The sequence below is a fragment of the Panthera uncia genome (assembly GCF_023721935.1).
Source record: "Panthera uncia isolate 11264 chromosome D3 unlocalized genomic scaffold, Puncia_PCG_1.0 HiC_scaffold_8, whole genome shotgun sequence".
NCBI lineage: Eukaryota > Metazoa > Chordata > Mammalia > Carnivora > Felidae > Panthera > Panthera uncia.
This window is the reverse complement of record NW_026057586.1, coordinates 61,132,029-61,145,977: the sequence shown is the minus strand read 5'-3', so window position 1 is coordinate 61,145,977 and position 13,949 is coordinate 61,132,029. Positions and strand designations below refer to the sequence as shown.

The 13,949-nt window shown below is 36.1% G+C and overlaps 1 protein-coding gene across 5 annotated transcripts in view; it reads left to right on the top strand.

The window, feature by feature from the left end:
• SPIRE1 (spire type actin nucleation factor 1) overlaps positions 1-13,949 on the top strand; it is a 200,926-nt gene that overhangs the window by 131,286 nt on the left and 55,691 nt on the right. The gene's annotated exons all lie outside the window — the stretch shown is intronic.

The window sequence follows — 13,949 nt, the reverse complement described above, 5'->3', positions numbered from 1 at the left end:
CGATCAACTTGTATTAAGTTGTGGCAGCCTATGTTGTGTATCCTTGCATATATAAATGCTTTTGAATAGCAATAGTGAAATCTTTGAGTTAGGTTCTTAGAATTGGAATCCTGACAGTACTACCTCTGAAATATGTCCTGAATATGACTGCCACTGTCTCTCAATCACACATTACAGTGACCTCTAAGTAGCCTTCCTATTTTCACTCTTGCCCCTCTTAGTCAATTTTTCCCAAAAACAGCCAGAGTAAGCCCCTTCAGGTAAAAATATGATGATACCATTTTCCTGCTCAGAACTTTCCATGGTTCTCCATCACACTTGGAACAAACTCCACATCCTTACCTTGGCCTGCAAAGCTCTACAGAGTCTGGTACAGCTTACCTTTCAGACATCACCTCCTACCACCTTTCCTGGTTGATTTCTCCTCCTTAGCCATGCTGGTCTCTGCTGTCAGGTGCTCCTGCAGCAGAACCTTTGCTGCCCCTTTTCCTGGCACTCTCTTTTCCCACACATCTATGTAGCTTTCCTTAGCACATTTTAGGTCTCTGCTCAAATGTCCCCTGATTAGAGAAGTGTTTGCCCCCCTACCCACATGTGTCAGTAGCTCACAGTGTCATGTATTTTCAGATTCGCTATTTCTCTTACCACAGGAACTTAGTTCTTTTGCTGTTATATCCCCTAACTGGAGCATGTGCCTGACACACAGCCAGGTGCTAAATACTGTGCCCAACAAATAGTTGTGGAATGAATTAATGAATTGTAGATAGGAGATGAATTAATGAATTATATCCCCATTTTTTAGAAAATTTAATCAGAGTTATTTTATGTGGAAGATTCTTACGAAGCACATCACTTAGTTTTAAAATAGATTTAAGTAAGGGCACCTGGCTGGCTCAGTCGGAAGAGCATGCAACTTTTTTTTTTAATTTATTTATTACTTATTTTGAGAATGAGGGGGAGGGCAAAGAGAGGAAAGAGAGAATCCCAAACAAGTTCTGCACTGCCATTGTGGAGCCCAATGCGGAGCTTGAACCCACGAACCCATGAGATCATGACCTGAGCCAAAGTCAACACTCAGACGCTCAGCTGCGTGAGCCAACCAGGCGCCCCCAAGAGCATGCGACTCTTGATCTCTGGGTTCAAGCCCCACATTGGGTGTAGAGATTACATAGATAGATAGATAGATAGATAGATGATAGATAAATAGATAAACTCTAAAAAAAACATTTAGGTAGCTGTTTGAGCTCTTTGTTAATTTTAATAAGCTGCAATATTGCAGCTATATTATGTTGATTTACTTCTTAGTAAATCTGATCTCTTTTAGCAATGAGGCAACTGAAGTTTAAAGGTGCTCTTCAGACAACTAGTTATAAGGCAAAGCCTATCTTCATCCCCATTCTGTCAGAACCTGTGCTGTGTGCTACACACTTGTGTGGCCAAATTGCCCTTTAGTTATATCATAATGATTACTATTTACAACACAGCAGTTTTGCCCATTTCTTCATATCCTTGACTAAAGTGGGTATCATTTGGGGTTGACAAATTTGACTGGGAGAAAACACTTTTATTTTTAAAATCTATATTTCTCTGAGGGTGCCTGTGTGGCTCAGTCCTTTAAGCATCCGACTTCAGCTCAAGTCATGATTTCATGGTTCGTGAGCTCGAGGCCAATGTCGGGCTTTGTGCTCAGAGCCTGCCACGGATTCTGTTTATCTGTCTCTCTCTGCCCCTCCCTCGCTTGTACTCTGTCTTTCTCACAAAAATAAATGAACATAAAAAAATTTTTTTAAATCTATATTTCTTTGGTTACAAGTACATTTAAACATTTTAAAATATATACCAGTTGTATATTTCTTAATTTTATTTTAATTTAACAATTATTTACTAGGCACTTCTCATGTTCCAGGCACTATTCTAGACTCTGGAAAAAGGATGTAATATAGTCCTTGTTCTCAGGAAGTTTAAAGTATGGTGGGAGCCACAGGTAATTAGGCAATACAATACAGTGTGATAAGCTCAATGTAAGAGGCTATATGCCAAAAAAAAAATGTACAAAGACCAAGAAGTGATAGGATTTGACATAAGAAAACTACAAAAATTCTCCATAATTGGAGTATAGAATGGAATGTATAATCGTGAGGGCTAAAGTTGGCAAGGAGGGTGGGGAACAGCTGACATACTGGAGTTCTCAGGGACAGGGCAGAGGGTAAGAGGAGAGATCAGCTTTGGGACAGATCCCAGGGAGCCTCAGCATGTAAGAGATTAGAACAGAGGAAGGTGGTAAACAGATTGAAAAGGTGTAGCTAGAGAAGAAACATAGGAAAAATGGGGTCACAGCTGCAAAAGGGAGGTACCATTTTAGGAGGCAGAATGCTGGTGGCAGGTCAGATCATTTAAGCATTGAGAAATATTTAACAAATTTAGCAACATGGACATGATTTGTAACCTTTATTAAGTAAAGAAATAGAAAGAAACCAGATTGTAGGTTGGAAATGAGGAAGCAGAAACAGTCTGAGTGTGCCTTTTTAAAGAAGTTTTTAAAAAGAGATCTAAGGGTAGCTAGCATCTGGAAGGCACATTGGGGCTAAAGAAAGTTTTGTTTGGTAATAATGCTTGGGAAAGGCTGTAGGTTGTAGGGAAGGGGAAAGTAGAGCATTAGAAGCTAGGGGTGGAGTTTGTCGGGTTGCAGGGTCTGAAAGAAGGTGGGGAGAGTCAGAGGAGGAGTCTGCTTTGTTTCCTTCCTTGCGTGTGGGACCTCCCATCTCCCCATCCCCAACCCTGTCTTGGGGACAACCACTGCACTCTCTTCTTTGCCTTCTGTCATGCCCTAAACACAAACATTCCTCAAGATTTGGCTCCTATAGAGTTTTTTCATGGTCCACATTTTCTCCCTTAAAACTTAAAATTTTCGTTATCACCTATACTTCAGTATCTGTGTGACTGCAGTTCTCAACTGTCTTAAATAGCCTCTGCTGCCTCGAGTACTTTATATATTTTACACTTTCTCGGGCACCTCTTCCAGGATTTCTTAAACCAAGTATATCCAAGACTGGTCTCAATATTCTGTGTCCCCACATTTGCCCTTCTTTTCGTGTTCATGTAAGATCATCATTCTTCAGCTCACCTGGGCTAACATCTTTTACTATCAGTTTGAGATCTTTTCTTTGTTGCTGTCTTTTAAAAAGACTTTTACGTACAGAGAAAGACAGATACCATGTTTTCACTCTTATGTGGATCCTGAGAAACTTAACAGAAGACCATGGGGGAGGGGAAGGAAGAAAAAGTTAGAGAGGGAGGGAGCCAAACCATAAGAGACTTTTAAAAACTGAGAATAAACTGAGGGTTGATGGGGAGTGGGAGAGAGGGGAGGGTGGGTGATGGGCATTGAGGAGGGCACCTGTTGGGATGAGCACTGGGTGTTGTATGGAAACCAATGTGACAGTAAATTTCATATTAGAAAATAATAATAAAATGACTTTTAGTCAGTCAAATGCTTTACAATAACAAATTATTTACTTCACATTTTTTAGGAAAATAGACTTTTCCTGAATATAAAAGTAATTATCACAATTTTTAAAACTTCATCAGTGCAAATACAAAAAAATTATAACTGGAAATCTCTGCAGTCGTAAAATGCAGAGATGACCACTGTTAATACCTTTTTCTATAAATTTACACACTTTTTTCTCTCCTTACATCCAGTTAATTGTTAGAATTCTTAATTGTAAGAATTAGAATTCTTAATTCTTTCTATAGTATCTTTTGCGTCACCTTCCTGCCTCTGTTCCAGTCCCCTCCGACCCTCCAGTACTTGATACTGCTACTGGATTAACCTTTCTAAGGCCTAGCTTTGGTAGTATTATTCTATTTCTTGTCAACTTTTTGTGTCCTTCCACTGTCACGTCATAACCCTAAACTCCACGTGCGTGTGTGTGTGTGTGTCTGTGAAATTTTGTCACATTTGTAGATTTATGTAACTACCATCACCAGATACAGAACTGTTCCAACACCACAGGACTCCTGTGTGGAGTCCTTAAGTTTGTTGCTTCAGTTACGTTATATAAATGGAACAGTACAGACTATAACCTTTTGAGATTGGCGTTTTTTACTCAGCACTCATTCCTTGAGATCTGTCCCAGTTGTCATGCCTATCAATCATTCACTCTTTTTTATTGCTGAGTGGTATCCCATCATATGAACATAACATAGTTTGCTTAACCATTCACCTATTAAAAGGTATATGGGTTGTGTCCGATTTGGAGATATTAAGAATAAAGCTGCTATCATCAATTGTGTACAGGTTTTTATATAGGCACAAGTTTCCATTTTTCTGGGATAAATGTCCATGGTGTAACTGTTTGGGTCATATTGTAAGGGCATATTTAGTTCTATGAAAAATAGTCAAACAGTTTTCCAGAATGGGTGTATTTCCATACATTTTACAAAGATTTAATTTTATTTAAAATTTAATTAATTAAAGTTTTATTTAGGGTTTTATGCCATGTACTGGTGATTTAAAGATGAATGTATGGTTCCATTCTCACAGTATGGTTAGAGACACCAATATACAATAAGTGAAAGGTTGAGGGTAAGATTTTAGAAGAGACAGCCAGCTCTTTCTGAACATGTTAAGGGAGGCTCCAAGGAAAGGTTATTCTGGGCTTGGAATTGGAAGAATGAATAATATTTGACCAAATAGACATTGATGTTACCCTAACGGGACAGCTGAGTTTTCAAAAGGTCGTGGAATCACACAAGTAGACATGATAGGACACTGGAAAATATGTTCGGGTCCAGGTGATGAGCAAAAAGCAGCTGTGTTGTTCCTGAAGAGAAGCCTGGGTTCTTCGCTAATGCTGTAAAACTGAGAAAGGTACATCTGCCCATCTCTGGCAATGTTGTGCACATTCTCCTTGAAGGGTTATGTGTGACTGCTGGGTGTGCTCCTTCCATAGCCAGCTGCACCTGCAGGAGTCTGACTCATCACAGCCGAGCACTTGCACTGCTGTGAAAACACAGCAGAACTTATAGCTTAGCAGACAAATCAAATGCCATAAAATACACTGCAGAAAGCATCTCAGGGACATCACTGCCTCATGAAGATAGAGTTCCAATTTATGGGCAGCAACAAGGAGCATTCTGTGAGATGAAATGGTTGGAACAGGTACGGTAGGCTTTAGAAGGATAAGAGGCCATCAGTAAGTGTGTATGCATCAATCAGGTCTTCAGTATTTAACAGATTATAATTAAACCCAGTTGCAATACACCATGCTTTCGCATACATTTTCCACAAAACACATTTGTCTTTTTTCTATGTACATGGTCATTGTAGAAAAAATTTTTAGGAGACATAAATAAAAGCAAAAATTTCCTGAAAATCTTCCATCTGTACCATTCAGCATCTTGAAGAACCTCTCCTTCCAAACTCTTCTATATTCATGGATGGATGATTATTTATACAAAGAGAATCATGTACTGTTTTTTAGCCCTTTTCAGTCTGTAATTCCTATGAGGAATGAATGTCCGATAGTCTCTCTTTTTTAAATGACTTCACAGTATTTTCTAGTATATGTGCACTGTGAATTATTTACCCAAGCCTCTATTAATAGACATTTAGATTGTTTCCAGTTTTCGTTGTTTTAATTAGTAGTATGATGAATATCCTCAAACATCTCATCTAATTATCTCCTTGGTTTAAATTTCTGTTGGTGAGATGGATAGATCAAGGATTGTGCACATTTAAAATTTTAATACATTTTGCCAAACTTATACCAGTTTACACTTTTACAAACAATGCAAGATAATTTTTGTTGCTAATATTGGGCAATGCTGTCTTTTTCAAAAATTTCTACTTATTTGAACTATATCCTCTCTGAGTGGGAGTACTCAACATTAATCTCAGGTGATTTTCAAAATCTCTTATCCTGAAGGAATTATTTAGAAATTCATATTATTGATTAAAATAAGTAAATGTTGATACTGCTTAATAAATTATTAACATTTCTATTTGATCTATAACTAATGTCTTACCTGTCACCCACTATATAACTAAATCTATTTTTATCAGAGAAAATAATTGTGCTAAATAGTAGTTAAACTTGTCTGATTCTAAGAATTACATAGGATAGATTTCTCTTGTAGGTGTTGATTTCACAGGTTTCAGCTGGGTTATAATATGTTTTAAGACATATAACATTGGGTAAGGCTCAAGATCATGTATTTGGGAAATAATGGGATGTAGTAGACATAACTGTGCATCCAGGTTTGGAAGGTATTATTCTTTTGTGGTAAATGAAAGGCTTTTAAAGAGTCTGGTTGTTTGTTTTTGTTTTTGTTTTTTTTTCTCCTCTCTTTCACTCACTCATTCATTCATTTAAGGTATTTAAAGTGGATATATAGCTCAGTGGCATTTAGTACATCCACAGTTTTGTGCATCCTCCACCTCTGTCTTGTTCGAAAATAATTTCATCACCTCAGAGGAAACCCGGTACCCATGAAGCAGTCACTCCTAATCTCCCCTGCCCTGATTCTGGATATTTCATGTATTCTGGATATTTCTGGATATTTCATATAAATGGAATCAAATAATATGTGACCTTTTGTGTCTGGCTTCTTTCATTTAGAATAATGCTTTCTAGTGCTCGCTTCGGCAGCACATATACTAAAATTAGAATAATGCTTTCTAGGTTCATCCACATTGTAGCATGTAAGAGTACTTTATTCTTTTTTATGGTAGAATAACATTCCATTGTGTGCATATACCATATTTTGTTTATCCATTCATCATGTGATGGACATTTGGGTTCTTTCCACCTTTTCACTATTGTGAATAGTGCTGCTGTGATCAGTCATGTACAAGTTTTGTTTGAATACTTGTTTTCAGTCCTTTTGGGTAAATGCCTAAGAGTGAAATGGCTGGATCATGATAATTCTAAGTTTAACTTACTGTGGAACCACCAAACTGCTTTCTGTACCACTTGCATCATTTTATGTTCCCACCAGCAGTGTATGAGAGTTTCAGTTTCTCCACATTCTTGCCAACATTTGTTACTGTCCATTTTTGTTTTTAATTATGCCTACCATAGTAAGTATGAGGTGAAATCTCACTGTGATTTTGATTTGCATTTCCCTAATGACTAATGATGTTTTATGTTTTCGTGTGCTTGTGGGCCTTTTGTATATCTTCTTTGAAGAAAAGTCAATGCAGATCCTGTGCCTAATTTTTAATTGTGTTGTTTGTATTTTTATTGTTGAATGATAAAAATTCTTTATATACTCTGGATACTAGACTCTTGACAGACATGATTTGCAAATATTTTCTCCCATTCTGTAGATTGTCTTTTTACTCTCTTAATAGTGTATTTTGAAGCAGAAAAGGTTTTAATTTTGCCAAAATTCAATTTATCTATTCTTTCTCTCCTATTGCTCAGGCTTTTGGTGTCATTTCTAAAAATATATTGTCAAATCTAAGGGTATAAAGATTTACCCCTGTTTTCTTCTAAGACTTTTATACTTTTAGCTCTTATATGTAGGTCTTCAATCTATTTTAAGTTAATTTTTTGCATATAGTGTGAAGTAAAGGTCAGACATCATTCTTTTGCATTTTGATACCCATTTGTCTTAGCATCATTTGTTGAGACTTTTCTTACCTCCATTTAATGGTCTTGGGACTTTTGTCATAAATCAGTTGAATGTATGAGTTTATTTCTGAACTCTGAATTCTGTTTCATTGATATATTATGACTGTCCTGTGTTTATCCCACACTGTGGGATGATTACAATACATATAGTTAATTATTATAGCTCTGTGATAAGCTTGGAAATCTGAAAGTGAGTCCTTCAACTTTGTTTTTCTTTTTCAAGATTGTTTTGGTAATTCAGAATTCTTTGAGATTCCATGTGAATTTTAAAATAGGCTTTTCTATTTCTGCAAAAAAATACATTGAGAATTTGATAAGAGATTATATCGAATCTCTAGATCACTTTTGGTTATATTGTCATCTTAACAATATTAAGTCTTCCAGTCCATAAACATGGAATGTCTTTCCATTTATTTAGGTCTTCTTTTATTTCTTTCAGCAGTGTTTGATGGTTTTCAGGATATAAGCCTTACACCTCATTGGTTAAATTTGTTCCTAAATATTTTATTATTTTCAATGTCATTGTGAATGGGATTGTTCTCTTAATTTTTTCTGGATCATTCATTGCTAATGTATATGCATTATACATACATATACATATTATATGTACATACACAACTGATTTTTATATGTTTCTCTTATATTCTGCAATTTTGCCAAGTTTATTAACACTGATAATTTTTAGATGGATTTTTTAGGATATTTTATTTTATATACATGATCATGTAATCTGTGAAGAGAGATACTTTCACTCGTTCCTTACCCCTCTGGATGCCTTTTAATTATCCTGGCTAGAAACATCAGTGTTGAATGGAATTAGCAAAAGCAGGCATCCATATCTTCTTTCTGATGTTAAGGGGAAGGTATTCAGTTTTTCGTCATTGAGTATAATATTAGCTATGGATTTTCACAAATGACTTAAAAAAATTTTTTTAAATGTTTACTTAAAACTTTTTTTTTTAATGTTATGAGAGACAGAGACAGATCATGAGTGGGGGAGGGGCAGAGAGAGAGAGACAGGGAGACACAGAATCTGAAACAGGCTACAGGCTTTGAGCTATCACCACATAGCCTGATACAGGGCTCGAAATCTGGAACAGCAAGATCATAACCTGAGCTGAAGTCAGACACTCAGCCACCTGAGCCACCCAGGCTCCCCTTCACAAATGATTTTTATCATGCTGAGGAAGTTTCCTTCCATTCCAAGTTTGTTGAGTATTTTTATCATGTGTTGTTGGTATTAGACTAAATCATTTTTCTGTATTAATTAAGACAATCACGTGGGTTCTTTTGATTCATTCCATTAACGTGGGTGGTGTATTACCTGGTGTATTTTTATGCATTGAACTATCCTTGCATTTATGGGACAAATCTCAGTTGGTCATGATGTACAATACTTTTAGTATGCTGCTAGAGTCAGCTTACTATTTGGTTGGGAGTTTTGCATCCGTATTCAGAAGGGATTTAATACATAGTATTCTTGTGATGCCCATGTCTGGCTTGGTATCAGGGTAGTGTTGGCCTCAGAATAAGTAAGGAAGTGCTACCTCCTTTTCTAATGTTTGGAACAATTTGAGAAGGATTGGGGTTAATTCTTTTTTAAATGTTTGAGTAGACTTCACCAGTGGAGTCTTCTGGTCGTGGGCTCTTCTTTGTTGGGAGATTTTTGATTCCTTACTCAATCTCTTTACCTGTTAGAAGTCTGTTCAGATTTTCTTTCTCTTTCTCTCTTCCTCCCTCCCTCACATTCTTCCTTTTTAATCAGTTTTGTTAGTTTGTGTCTTTCTAGATATTTGTCCATCTCATCTAGATTATCTTATTTGTTAATGTAAAATTATCATACTATTCTTTTGTAATGCTTTGTATTTCTGTAACATCTGTAGTAATGTCCCTACTTTGATTCCATTTCTAATATTTGTATTTTGAATCCTGTCTCTTTTTTTATTGGTCAGTCTGTTGATTAATTTTGTTGATCTTTGAATGAATGAAACAACTTTTGGCTTTGTTAATTTTGTCTATTTTTCTTTCTTGATTTATTTATTCTCTAATCTTTATCATTTCTTTCCTTATGCAAGCTTGTTTGTTTCTTAGACCCTTAAGATGTAAAGTCAGGTTATTGATTTGAATTCTTTCTTCTTCCTTCTTTCTTAATATAGGTCTTTACAACTATGAATTTCCCTCTGAGCACTGCATTTCATAAATTTTTGTATATTGTGTTTTCATTTTCATTAATTTCAAGGTATTTTATTATTCTACTGATAATTTCTTCTTTGACTCATACTTTCTCCTGGTTGTTAGCAGTGTGTTTTTAAAATTTCACATATTTGTGAATGTTTTCAGCTTTCCTTCTGCCAGTGGTTTCTTTCCTTTGTGATTAGAAAAGATGCTTTTATGATTTCAGTCTTTTTAAATGTGTTGAGAGTTGTTTTGAGGTCTAACATGGAGAATGTTCTTTGTGCATTTAAGAAAAAGCAGACTGTTGGGTAGAATGTTCTATATTATTAGTTGGTTTGTTTAATTGGAGTATAGTGTTGTTCAGGTTCTTTCTTTCCTTACTGACCTCTCTAGTTCTACCCATTATTGAAGTCTCCAACTATTATTATAGAACTATTTCTATTTTTAATTCATATATTTAGGTGCATTTATATTTATAATATATTTTCTTGATTTATTGGCCCTTTTATCAATATATGATGTCTCTCTTTGTCTTTTGTGACAGTTTTTGTCTGAAAGTCTATTTTGTCTGATATTAATAAAACCACCCAATCTCTCCTTTGATTACTATTTGCATGGAATATCTTTTTTCATGCTTTCACTTTCAACTTATACATGTCTTTGGATCTTATTTGAGTCTTGTAGACAGCACAAAATTAGATCATGTTTTCTTTGTCCACTCTGTTGATTTCTTCAGTTGGAGAATTGATTCCTTTTATACTGCAGATAATTAGTGATAAGGAAGAAATTATTTGTCTTTTGACATTTATTTTCTTTATATTTTAAATTTCATTTGTCCTATAATTTCTTCATTGCCACCTTCTTTTGTGATTATTTTTTTCCTATATACCATTTTGATTCTCTTCTCATTTTTTTCTGTATTTTTTCTTCTTTTCTTGGTAGTTCCCTAGAGATTATAATTGATATCTTACCTTTATAGCAATCAAGTTTGAGGTAATACCAGCTTAGTTTTAATAATGTATAAAAACCCTTCTCCTTTATAGCTCATTCCCCCCCCTTATGTTGTTATTGTCATAAATTATGTCTAATTTATACATTTTGTGTCTATTGACATAGATTTATGATTGTTGTTTTATATTTGTCTTTAAATTTTTTTTAATGTTTATTTATTTTTGAGAGAGAGAGACACACACAGAGTGTGAGCAGGGCAGGGTCAGAAAGAGAGGGAGACACAGAATCCAAAGCAGGCTCCAGGCTCTGAGCTGTCAGCACAGAGCCCAACACAGGGCTCAAACCCACAAACTGTGAGATCATGACCTGAGCCAAAGTCAGATGCTTAACCAACTGAACCACTCAAGTGCCCCATTTTCTTTATCCATTCATCTGTCAGTGGACACTTAGGTTGTTTCCATGTCTTGGTATTATAAACAATGCTGCAGTAAACACGGAGTATAGCTACCTTTTCAAGTTAGTGTTTCATTTCCTTCAGATAAATACCCAGAAATGGAATTTCTAGATCATATGATATTTCTATTTTTAATTTTTTTGAGGAACCTCCACACTGTTTTCCATAGTGTCTGCACCAATTTATATTCCCACCAACAGTACATAAGTGTTCCCTTTTCTCCACATTTTTACCAACAGTTACGTCTTATCTTTTTGATAATAGCCATTCTGACAAATATGAGGTGATAATATAGATTTACCATTTTTTAGTATTATATAAAAAGCTGTATTAATTTCCTCAGTGTAAATTCTAGCCATGGAATTATTGGATCAGTGAATATACACATCTTTAAGGCCTTTGGTGAATACTGTCAACTTGTCTAAAACCCTCATAAACCTCTTTGTGATTAGAAATTTGGAGATATATTTGAAATCCTAATGATGAAATTGTAGCTTCTCATGTTTCTGAGGAAAACTATCTTACCCTTTCTTTCAAGTATGTGTGTTAGAGGTGCAGGGAGTATGTGGCAGGCCACATGTTTTATGAAACTCTAGTAATACTATGTAACTGTTAATAAATAACATAAACTGGATTTCTGCTGCTTTAAATAAATATTGATACACAAATATAATTGATTTATAAGAATATTTTGCATTTCCAAAACACTGCTGAAGATGAGGCTGTAGTGGGTGACAACAGAAACAATTTTTAGTACGATTTAGTATAATTTTTTAAGTTTATTTAGTGTATTTATTTTGAAAGAGAGGGAATGCAAACGCACATGGTGGGAGGAAGGGCAGAGAGAAGGGGAGACAGAGAATTCCAAGCAGGCTCCGCACACTGTCAGCACAGAGCCCAATATGGGGGTCAACCGCACAAACGATGAGATCATGACCTGAGCTGAAATCAAGAGTCGACACCTAACTGGCTGAGCGACCTAGGTGCTGCTAGTCTTTCTTACTGATTTCTAACTGCTCTTTATATATAGGGGGATTTGCATCAGTGTTGAAGATACTTGTTTTTCTTTTTTTTATTTTATTTTAATGTTTATTTTTTTTTAGAGAGAGAGAGAGACAGAGCACAAGCAAGGGAGTGCAAGAGAGGGAGGGAGACACAGAATCTGAAGCAGGCTCCAGGCTGTGAGCTGTCAGCACAGACCCCTGTGTGGGGCTCAAACCCATAAATCACGAGATCATGACCTGAGCTGAGGTCAGATGCTTAACTGACTGAGCCACCCAGGCGCCCCAATACTTTTTTACAATGTTTTTCTTTAATAAAAGGAAATGTTTTTGAAATTTGGTTAGGCAAACATACCTGCTAAAAGGCCAATATCCAAAACATATGAGGAACTCATACAACTCAATAGCAATAAAATAAATAATATAAATAAATAAAAAAATTTTAAGTGCAAAGGACCTAAATAAACATTTTTCTGAAGAAGATGTATAAATTGCTAACAGGTTTATGAAAAGTTACTCAAAATCACTAGTCATCGGGGAAATGAAAGTCAAAACCATGGTGATATGTCACTTCATTCATACCTGTTAGGATAGCTGTTATTAAAAAAGCAAAACAGGGGCGCCTGGGTGGCGCAGTCGGTTAAGCGTCCGACTTCAGCCAGGTCACGATCTCGCGGTCCGTGAGTTCGAGCCCCGCGTCAGGCTCTGGGCTGATGGCTCGGAGCCTGGAGCCTGTTTCCGATTCTGTGTCTCCCTCTCTCTCTGCCCCTCCCCCGTTCATGCTCTGTCTCTCTCTGTCCCAAAAATAAATAAATAAATAAATAAATAAATAAAATAAAAAAAAATAAAAAAGCAAAACATACCAAGTGTTGGTGAGGATATGGAGAAAAGGGAACTTTGTGCACTGGTGGTAGAATGTAAATTGGTAAAGCCATATGGAAAAAAGTATGGCAGTTCCTGAAAGAATTAAAAATAGAACTACCACATGGCACAAAACAGACACTCAGATCAGTGGAACAGAATAGAGAACCCAGAAATGGACCCATAAACATATGGCCAACTAATCTTTGACAAAGCAGGGAAGAATATCCAGTGGAATAAAGACTGTCTCTTCAGCAAGTGGTGCTGGGAAAATTGGACAGCAACATGCAGAAGAATGAACCTGGACCACTTTCTTATACCATACACAAAAATAAACTCAAAATGGACGAAAGACCTAAATGTAAGACAGGAAGCCATCAAAATCTTCGAGTAGAAAGCAGGCAAAAATCTCTTTGACCTTGGCCGCAGCAACTTCTTACTCAACACGTCTCCAGAGGCAAGGGAAACAAAAGCAAAAATGAACTATTGGGACCTCATCAAAATTAAAAGCTTCTGCACAACGAAGGAAACAATCAGCAAACCTAAAAGGCAACCGACAGAATGGGAGACGATATTTGCAAATCACATCAGATAAAGGGTTAGTATCCAAAATCTATAAAGAACTTATCAAACTCAACACCCAAAAAAACAAATAATCCAGTGAAGAAATGGGCAAAAGACATGAATAGACACTTCTCCAAAGAAGACATCCAGATAGATGGCAACCGACACATGAAAAAATGTTCATCACTCATCATCAGGGAAATACGAATTAAAAACCACAATGAGATACCACCTCATACTGGTGGTATGCTCATACTAGTCAGAATGGCTAACACTAACAACTCAGGCAACAACAGGTGTTGG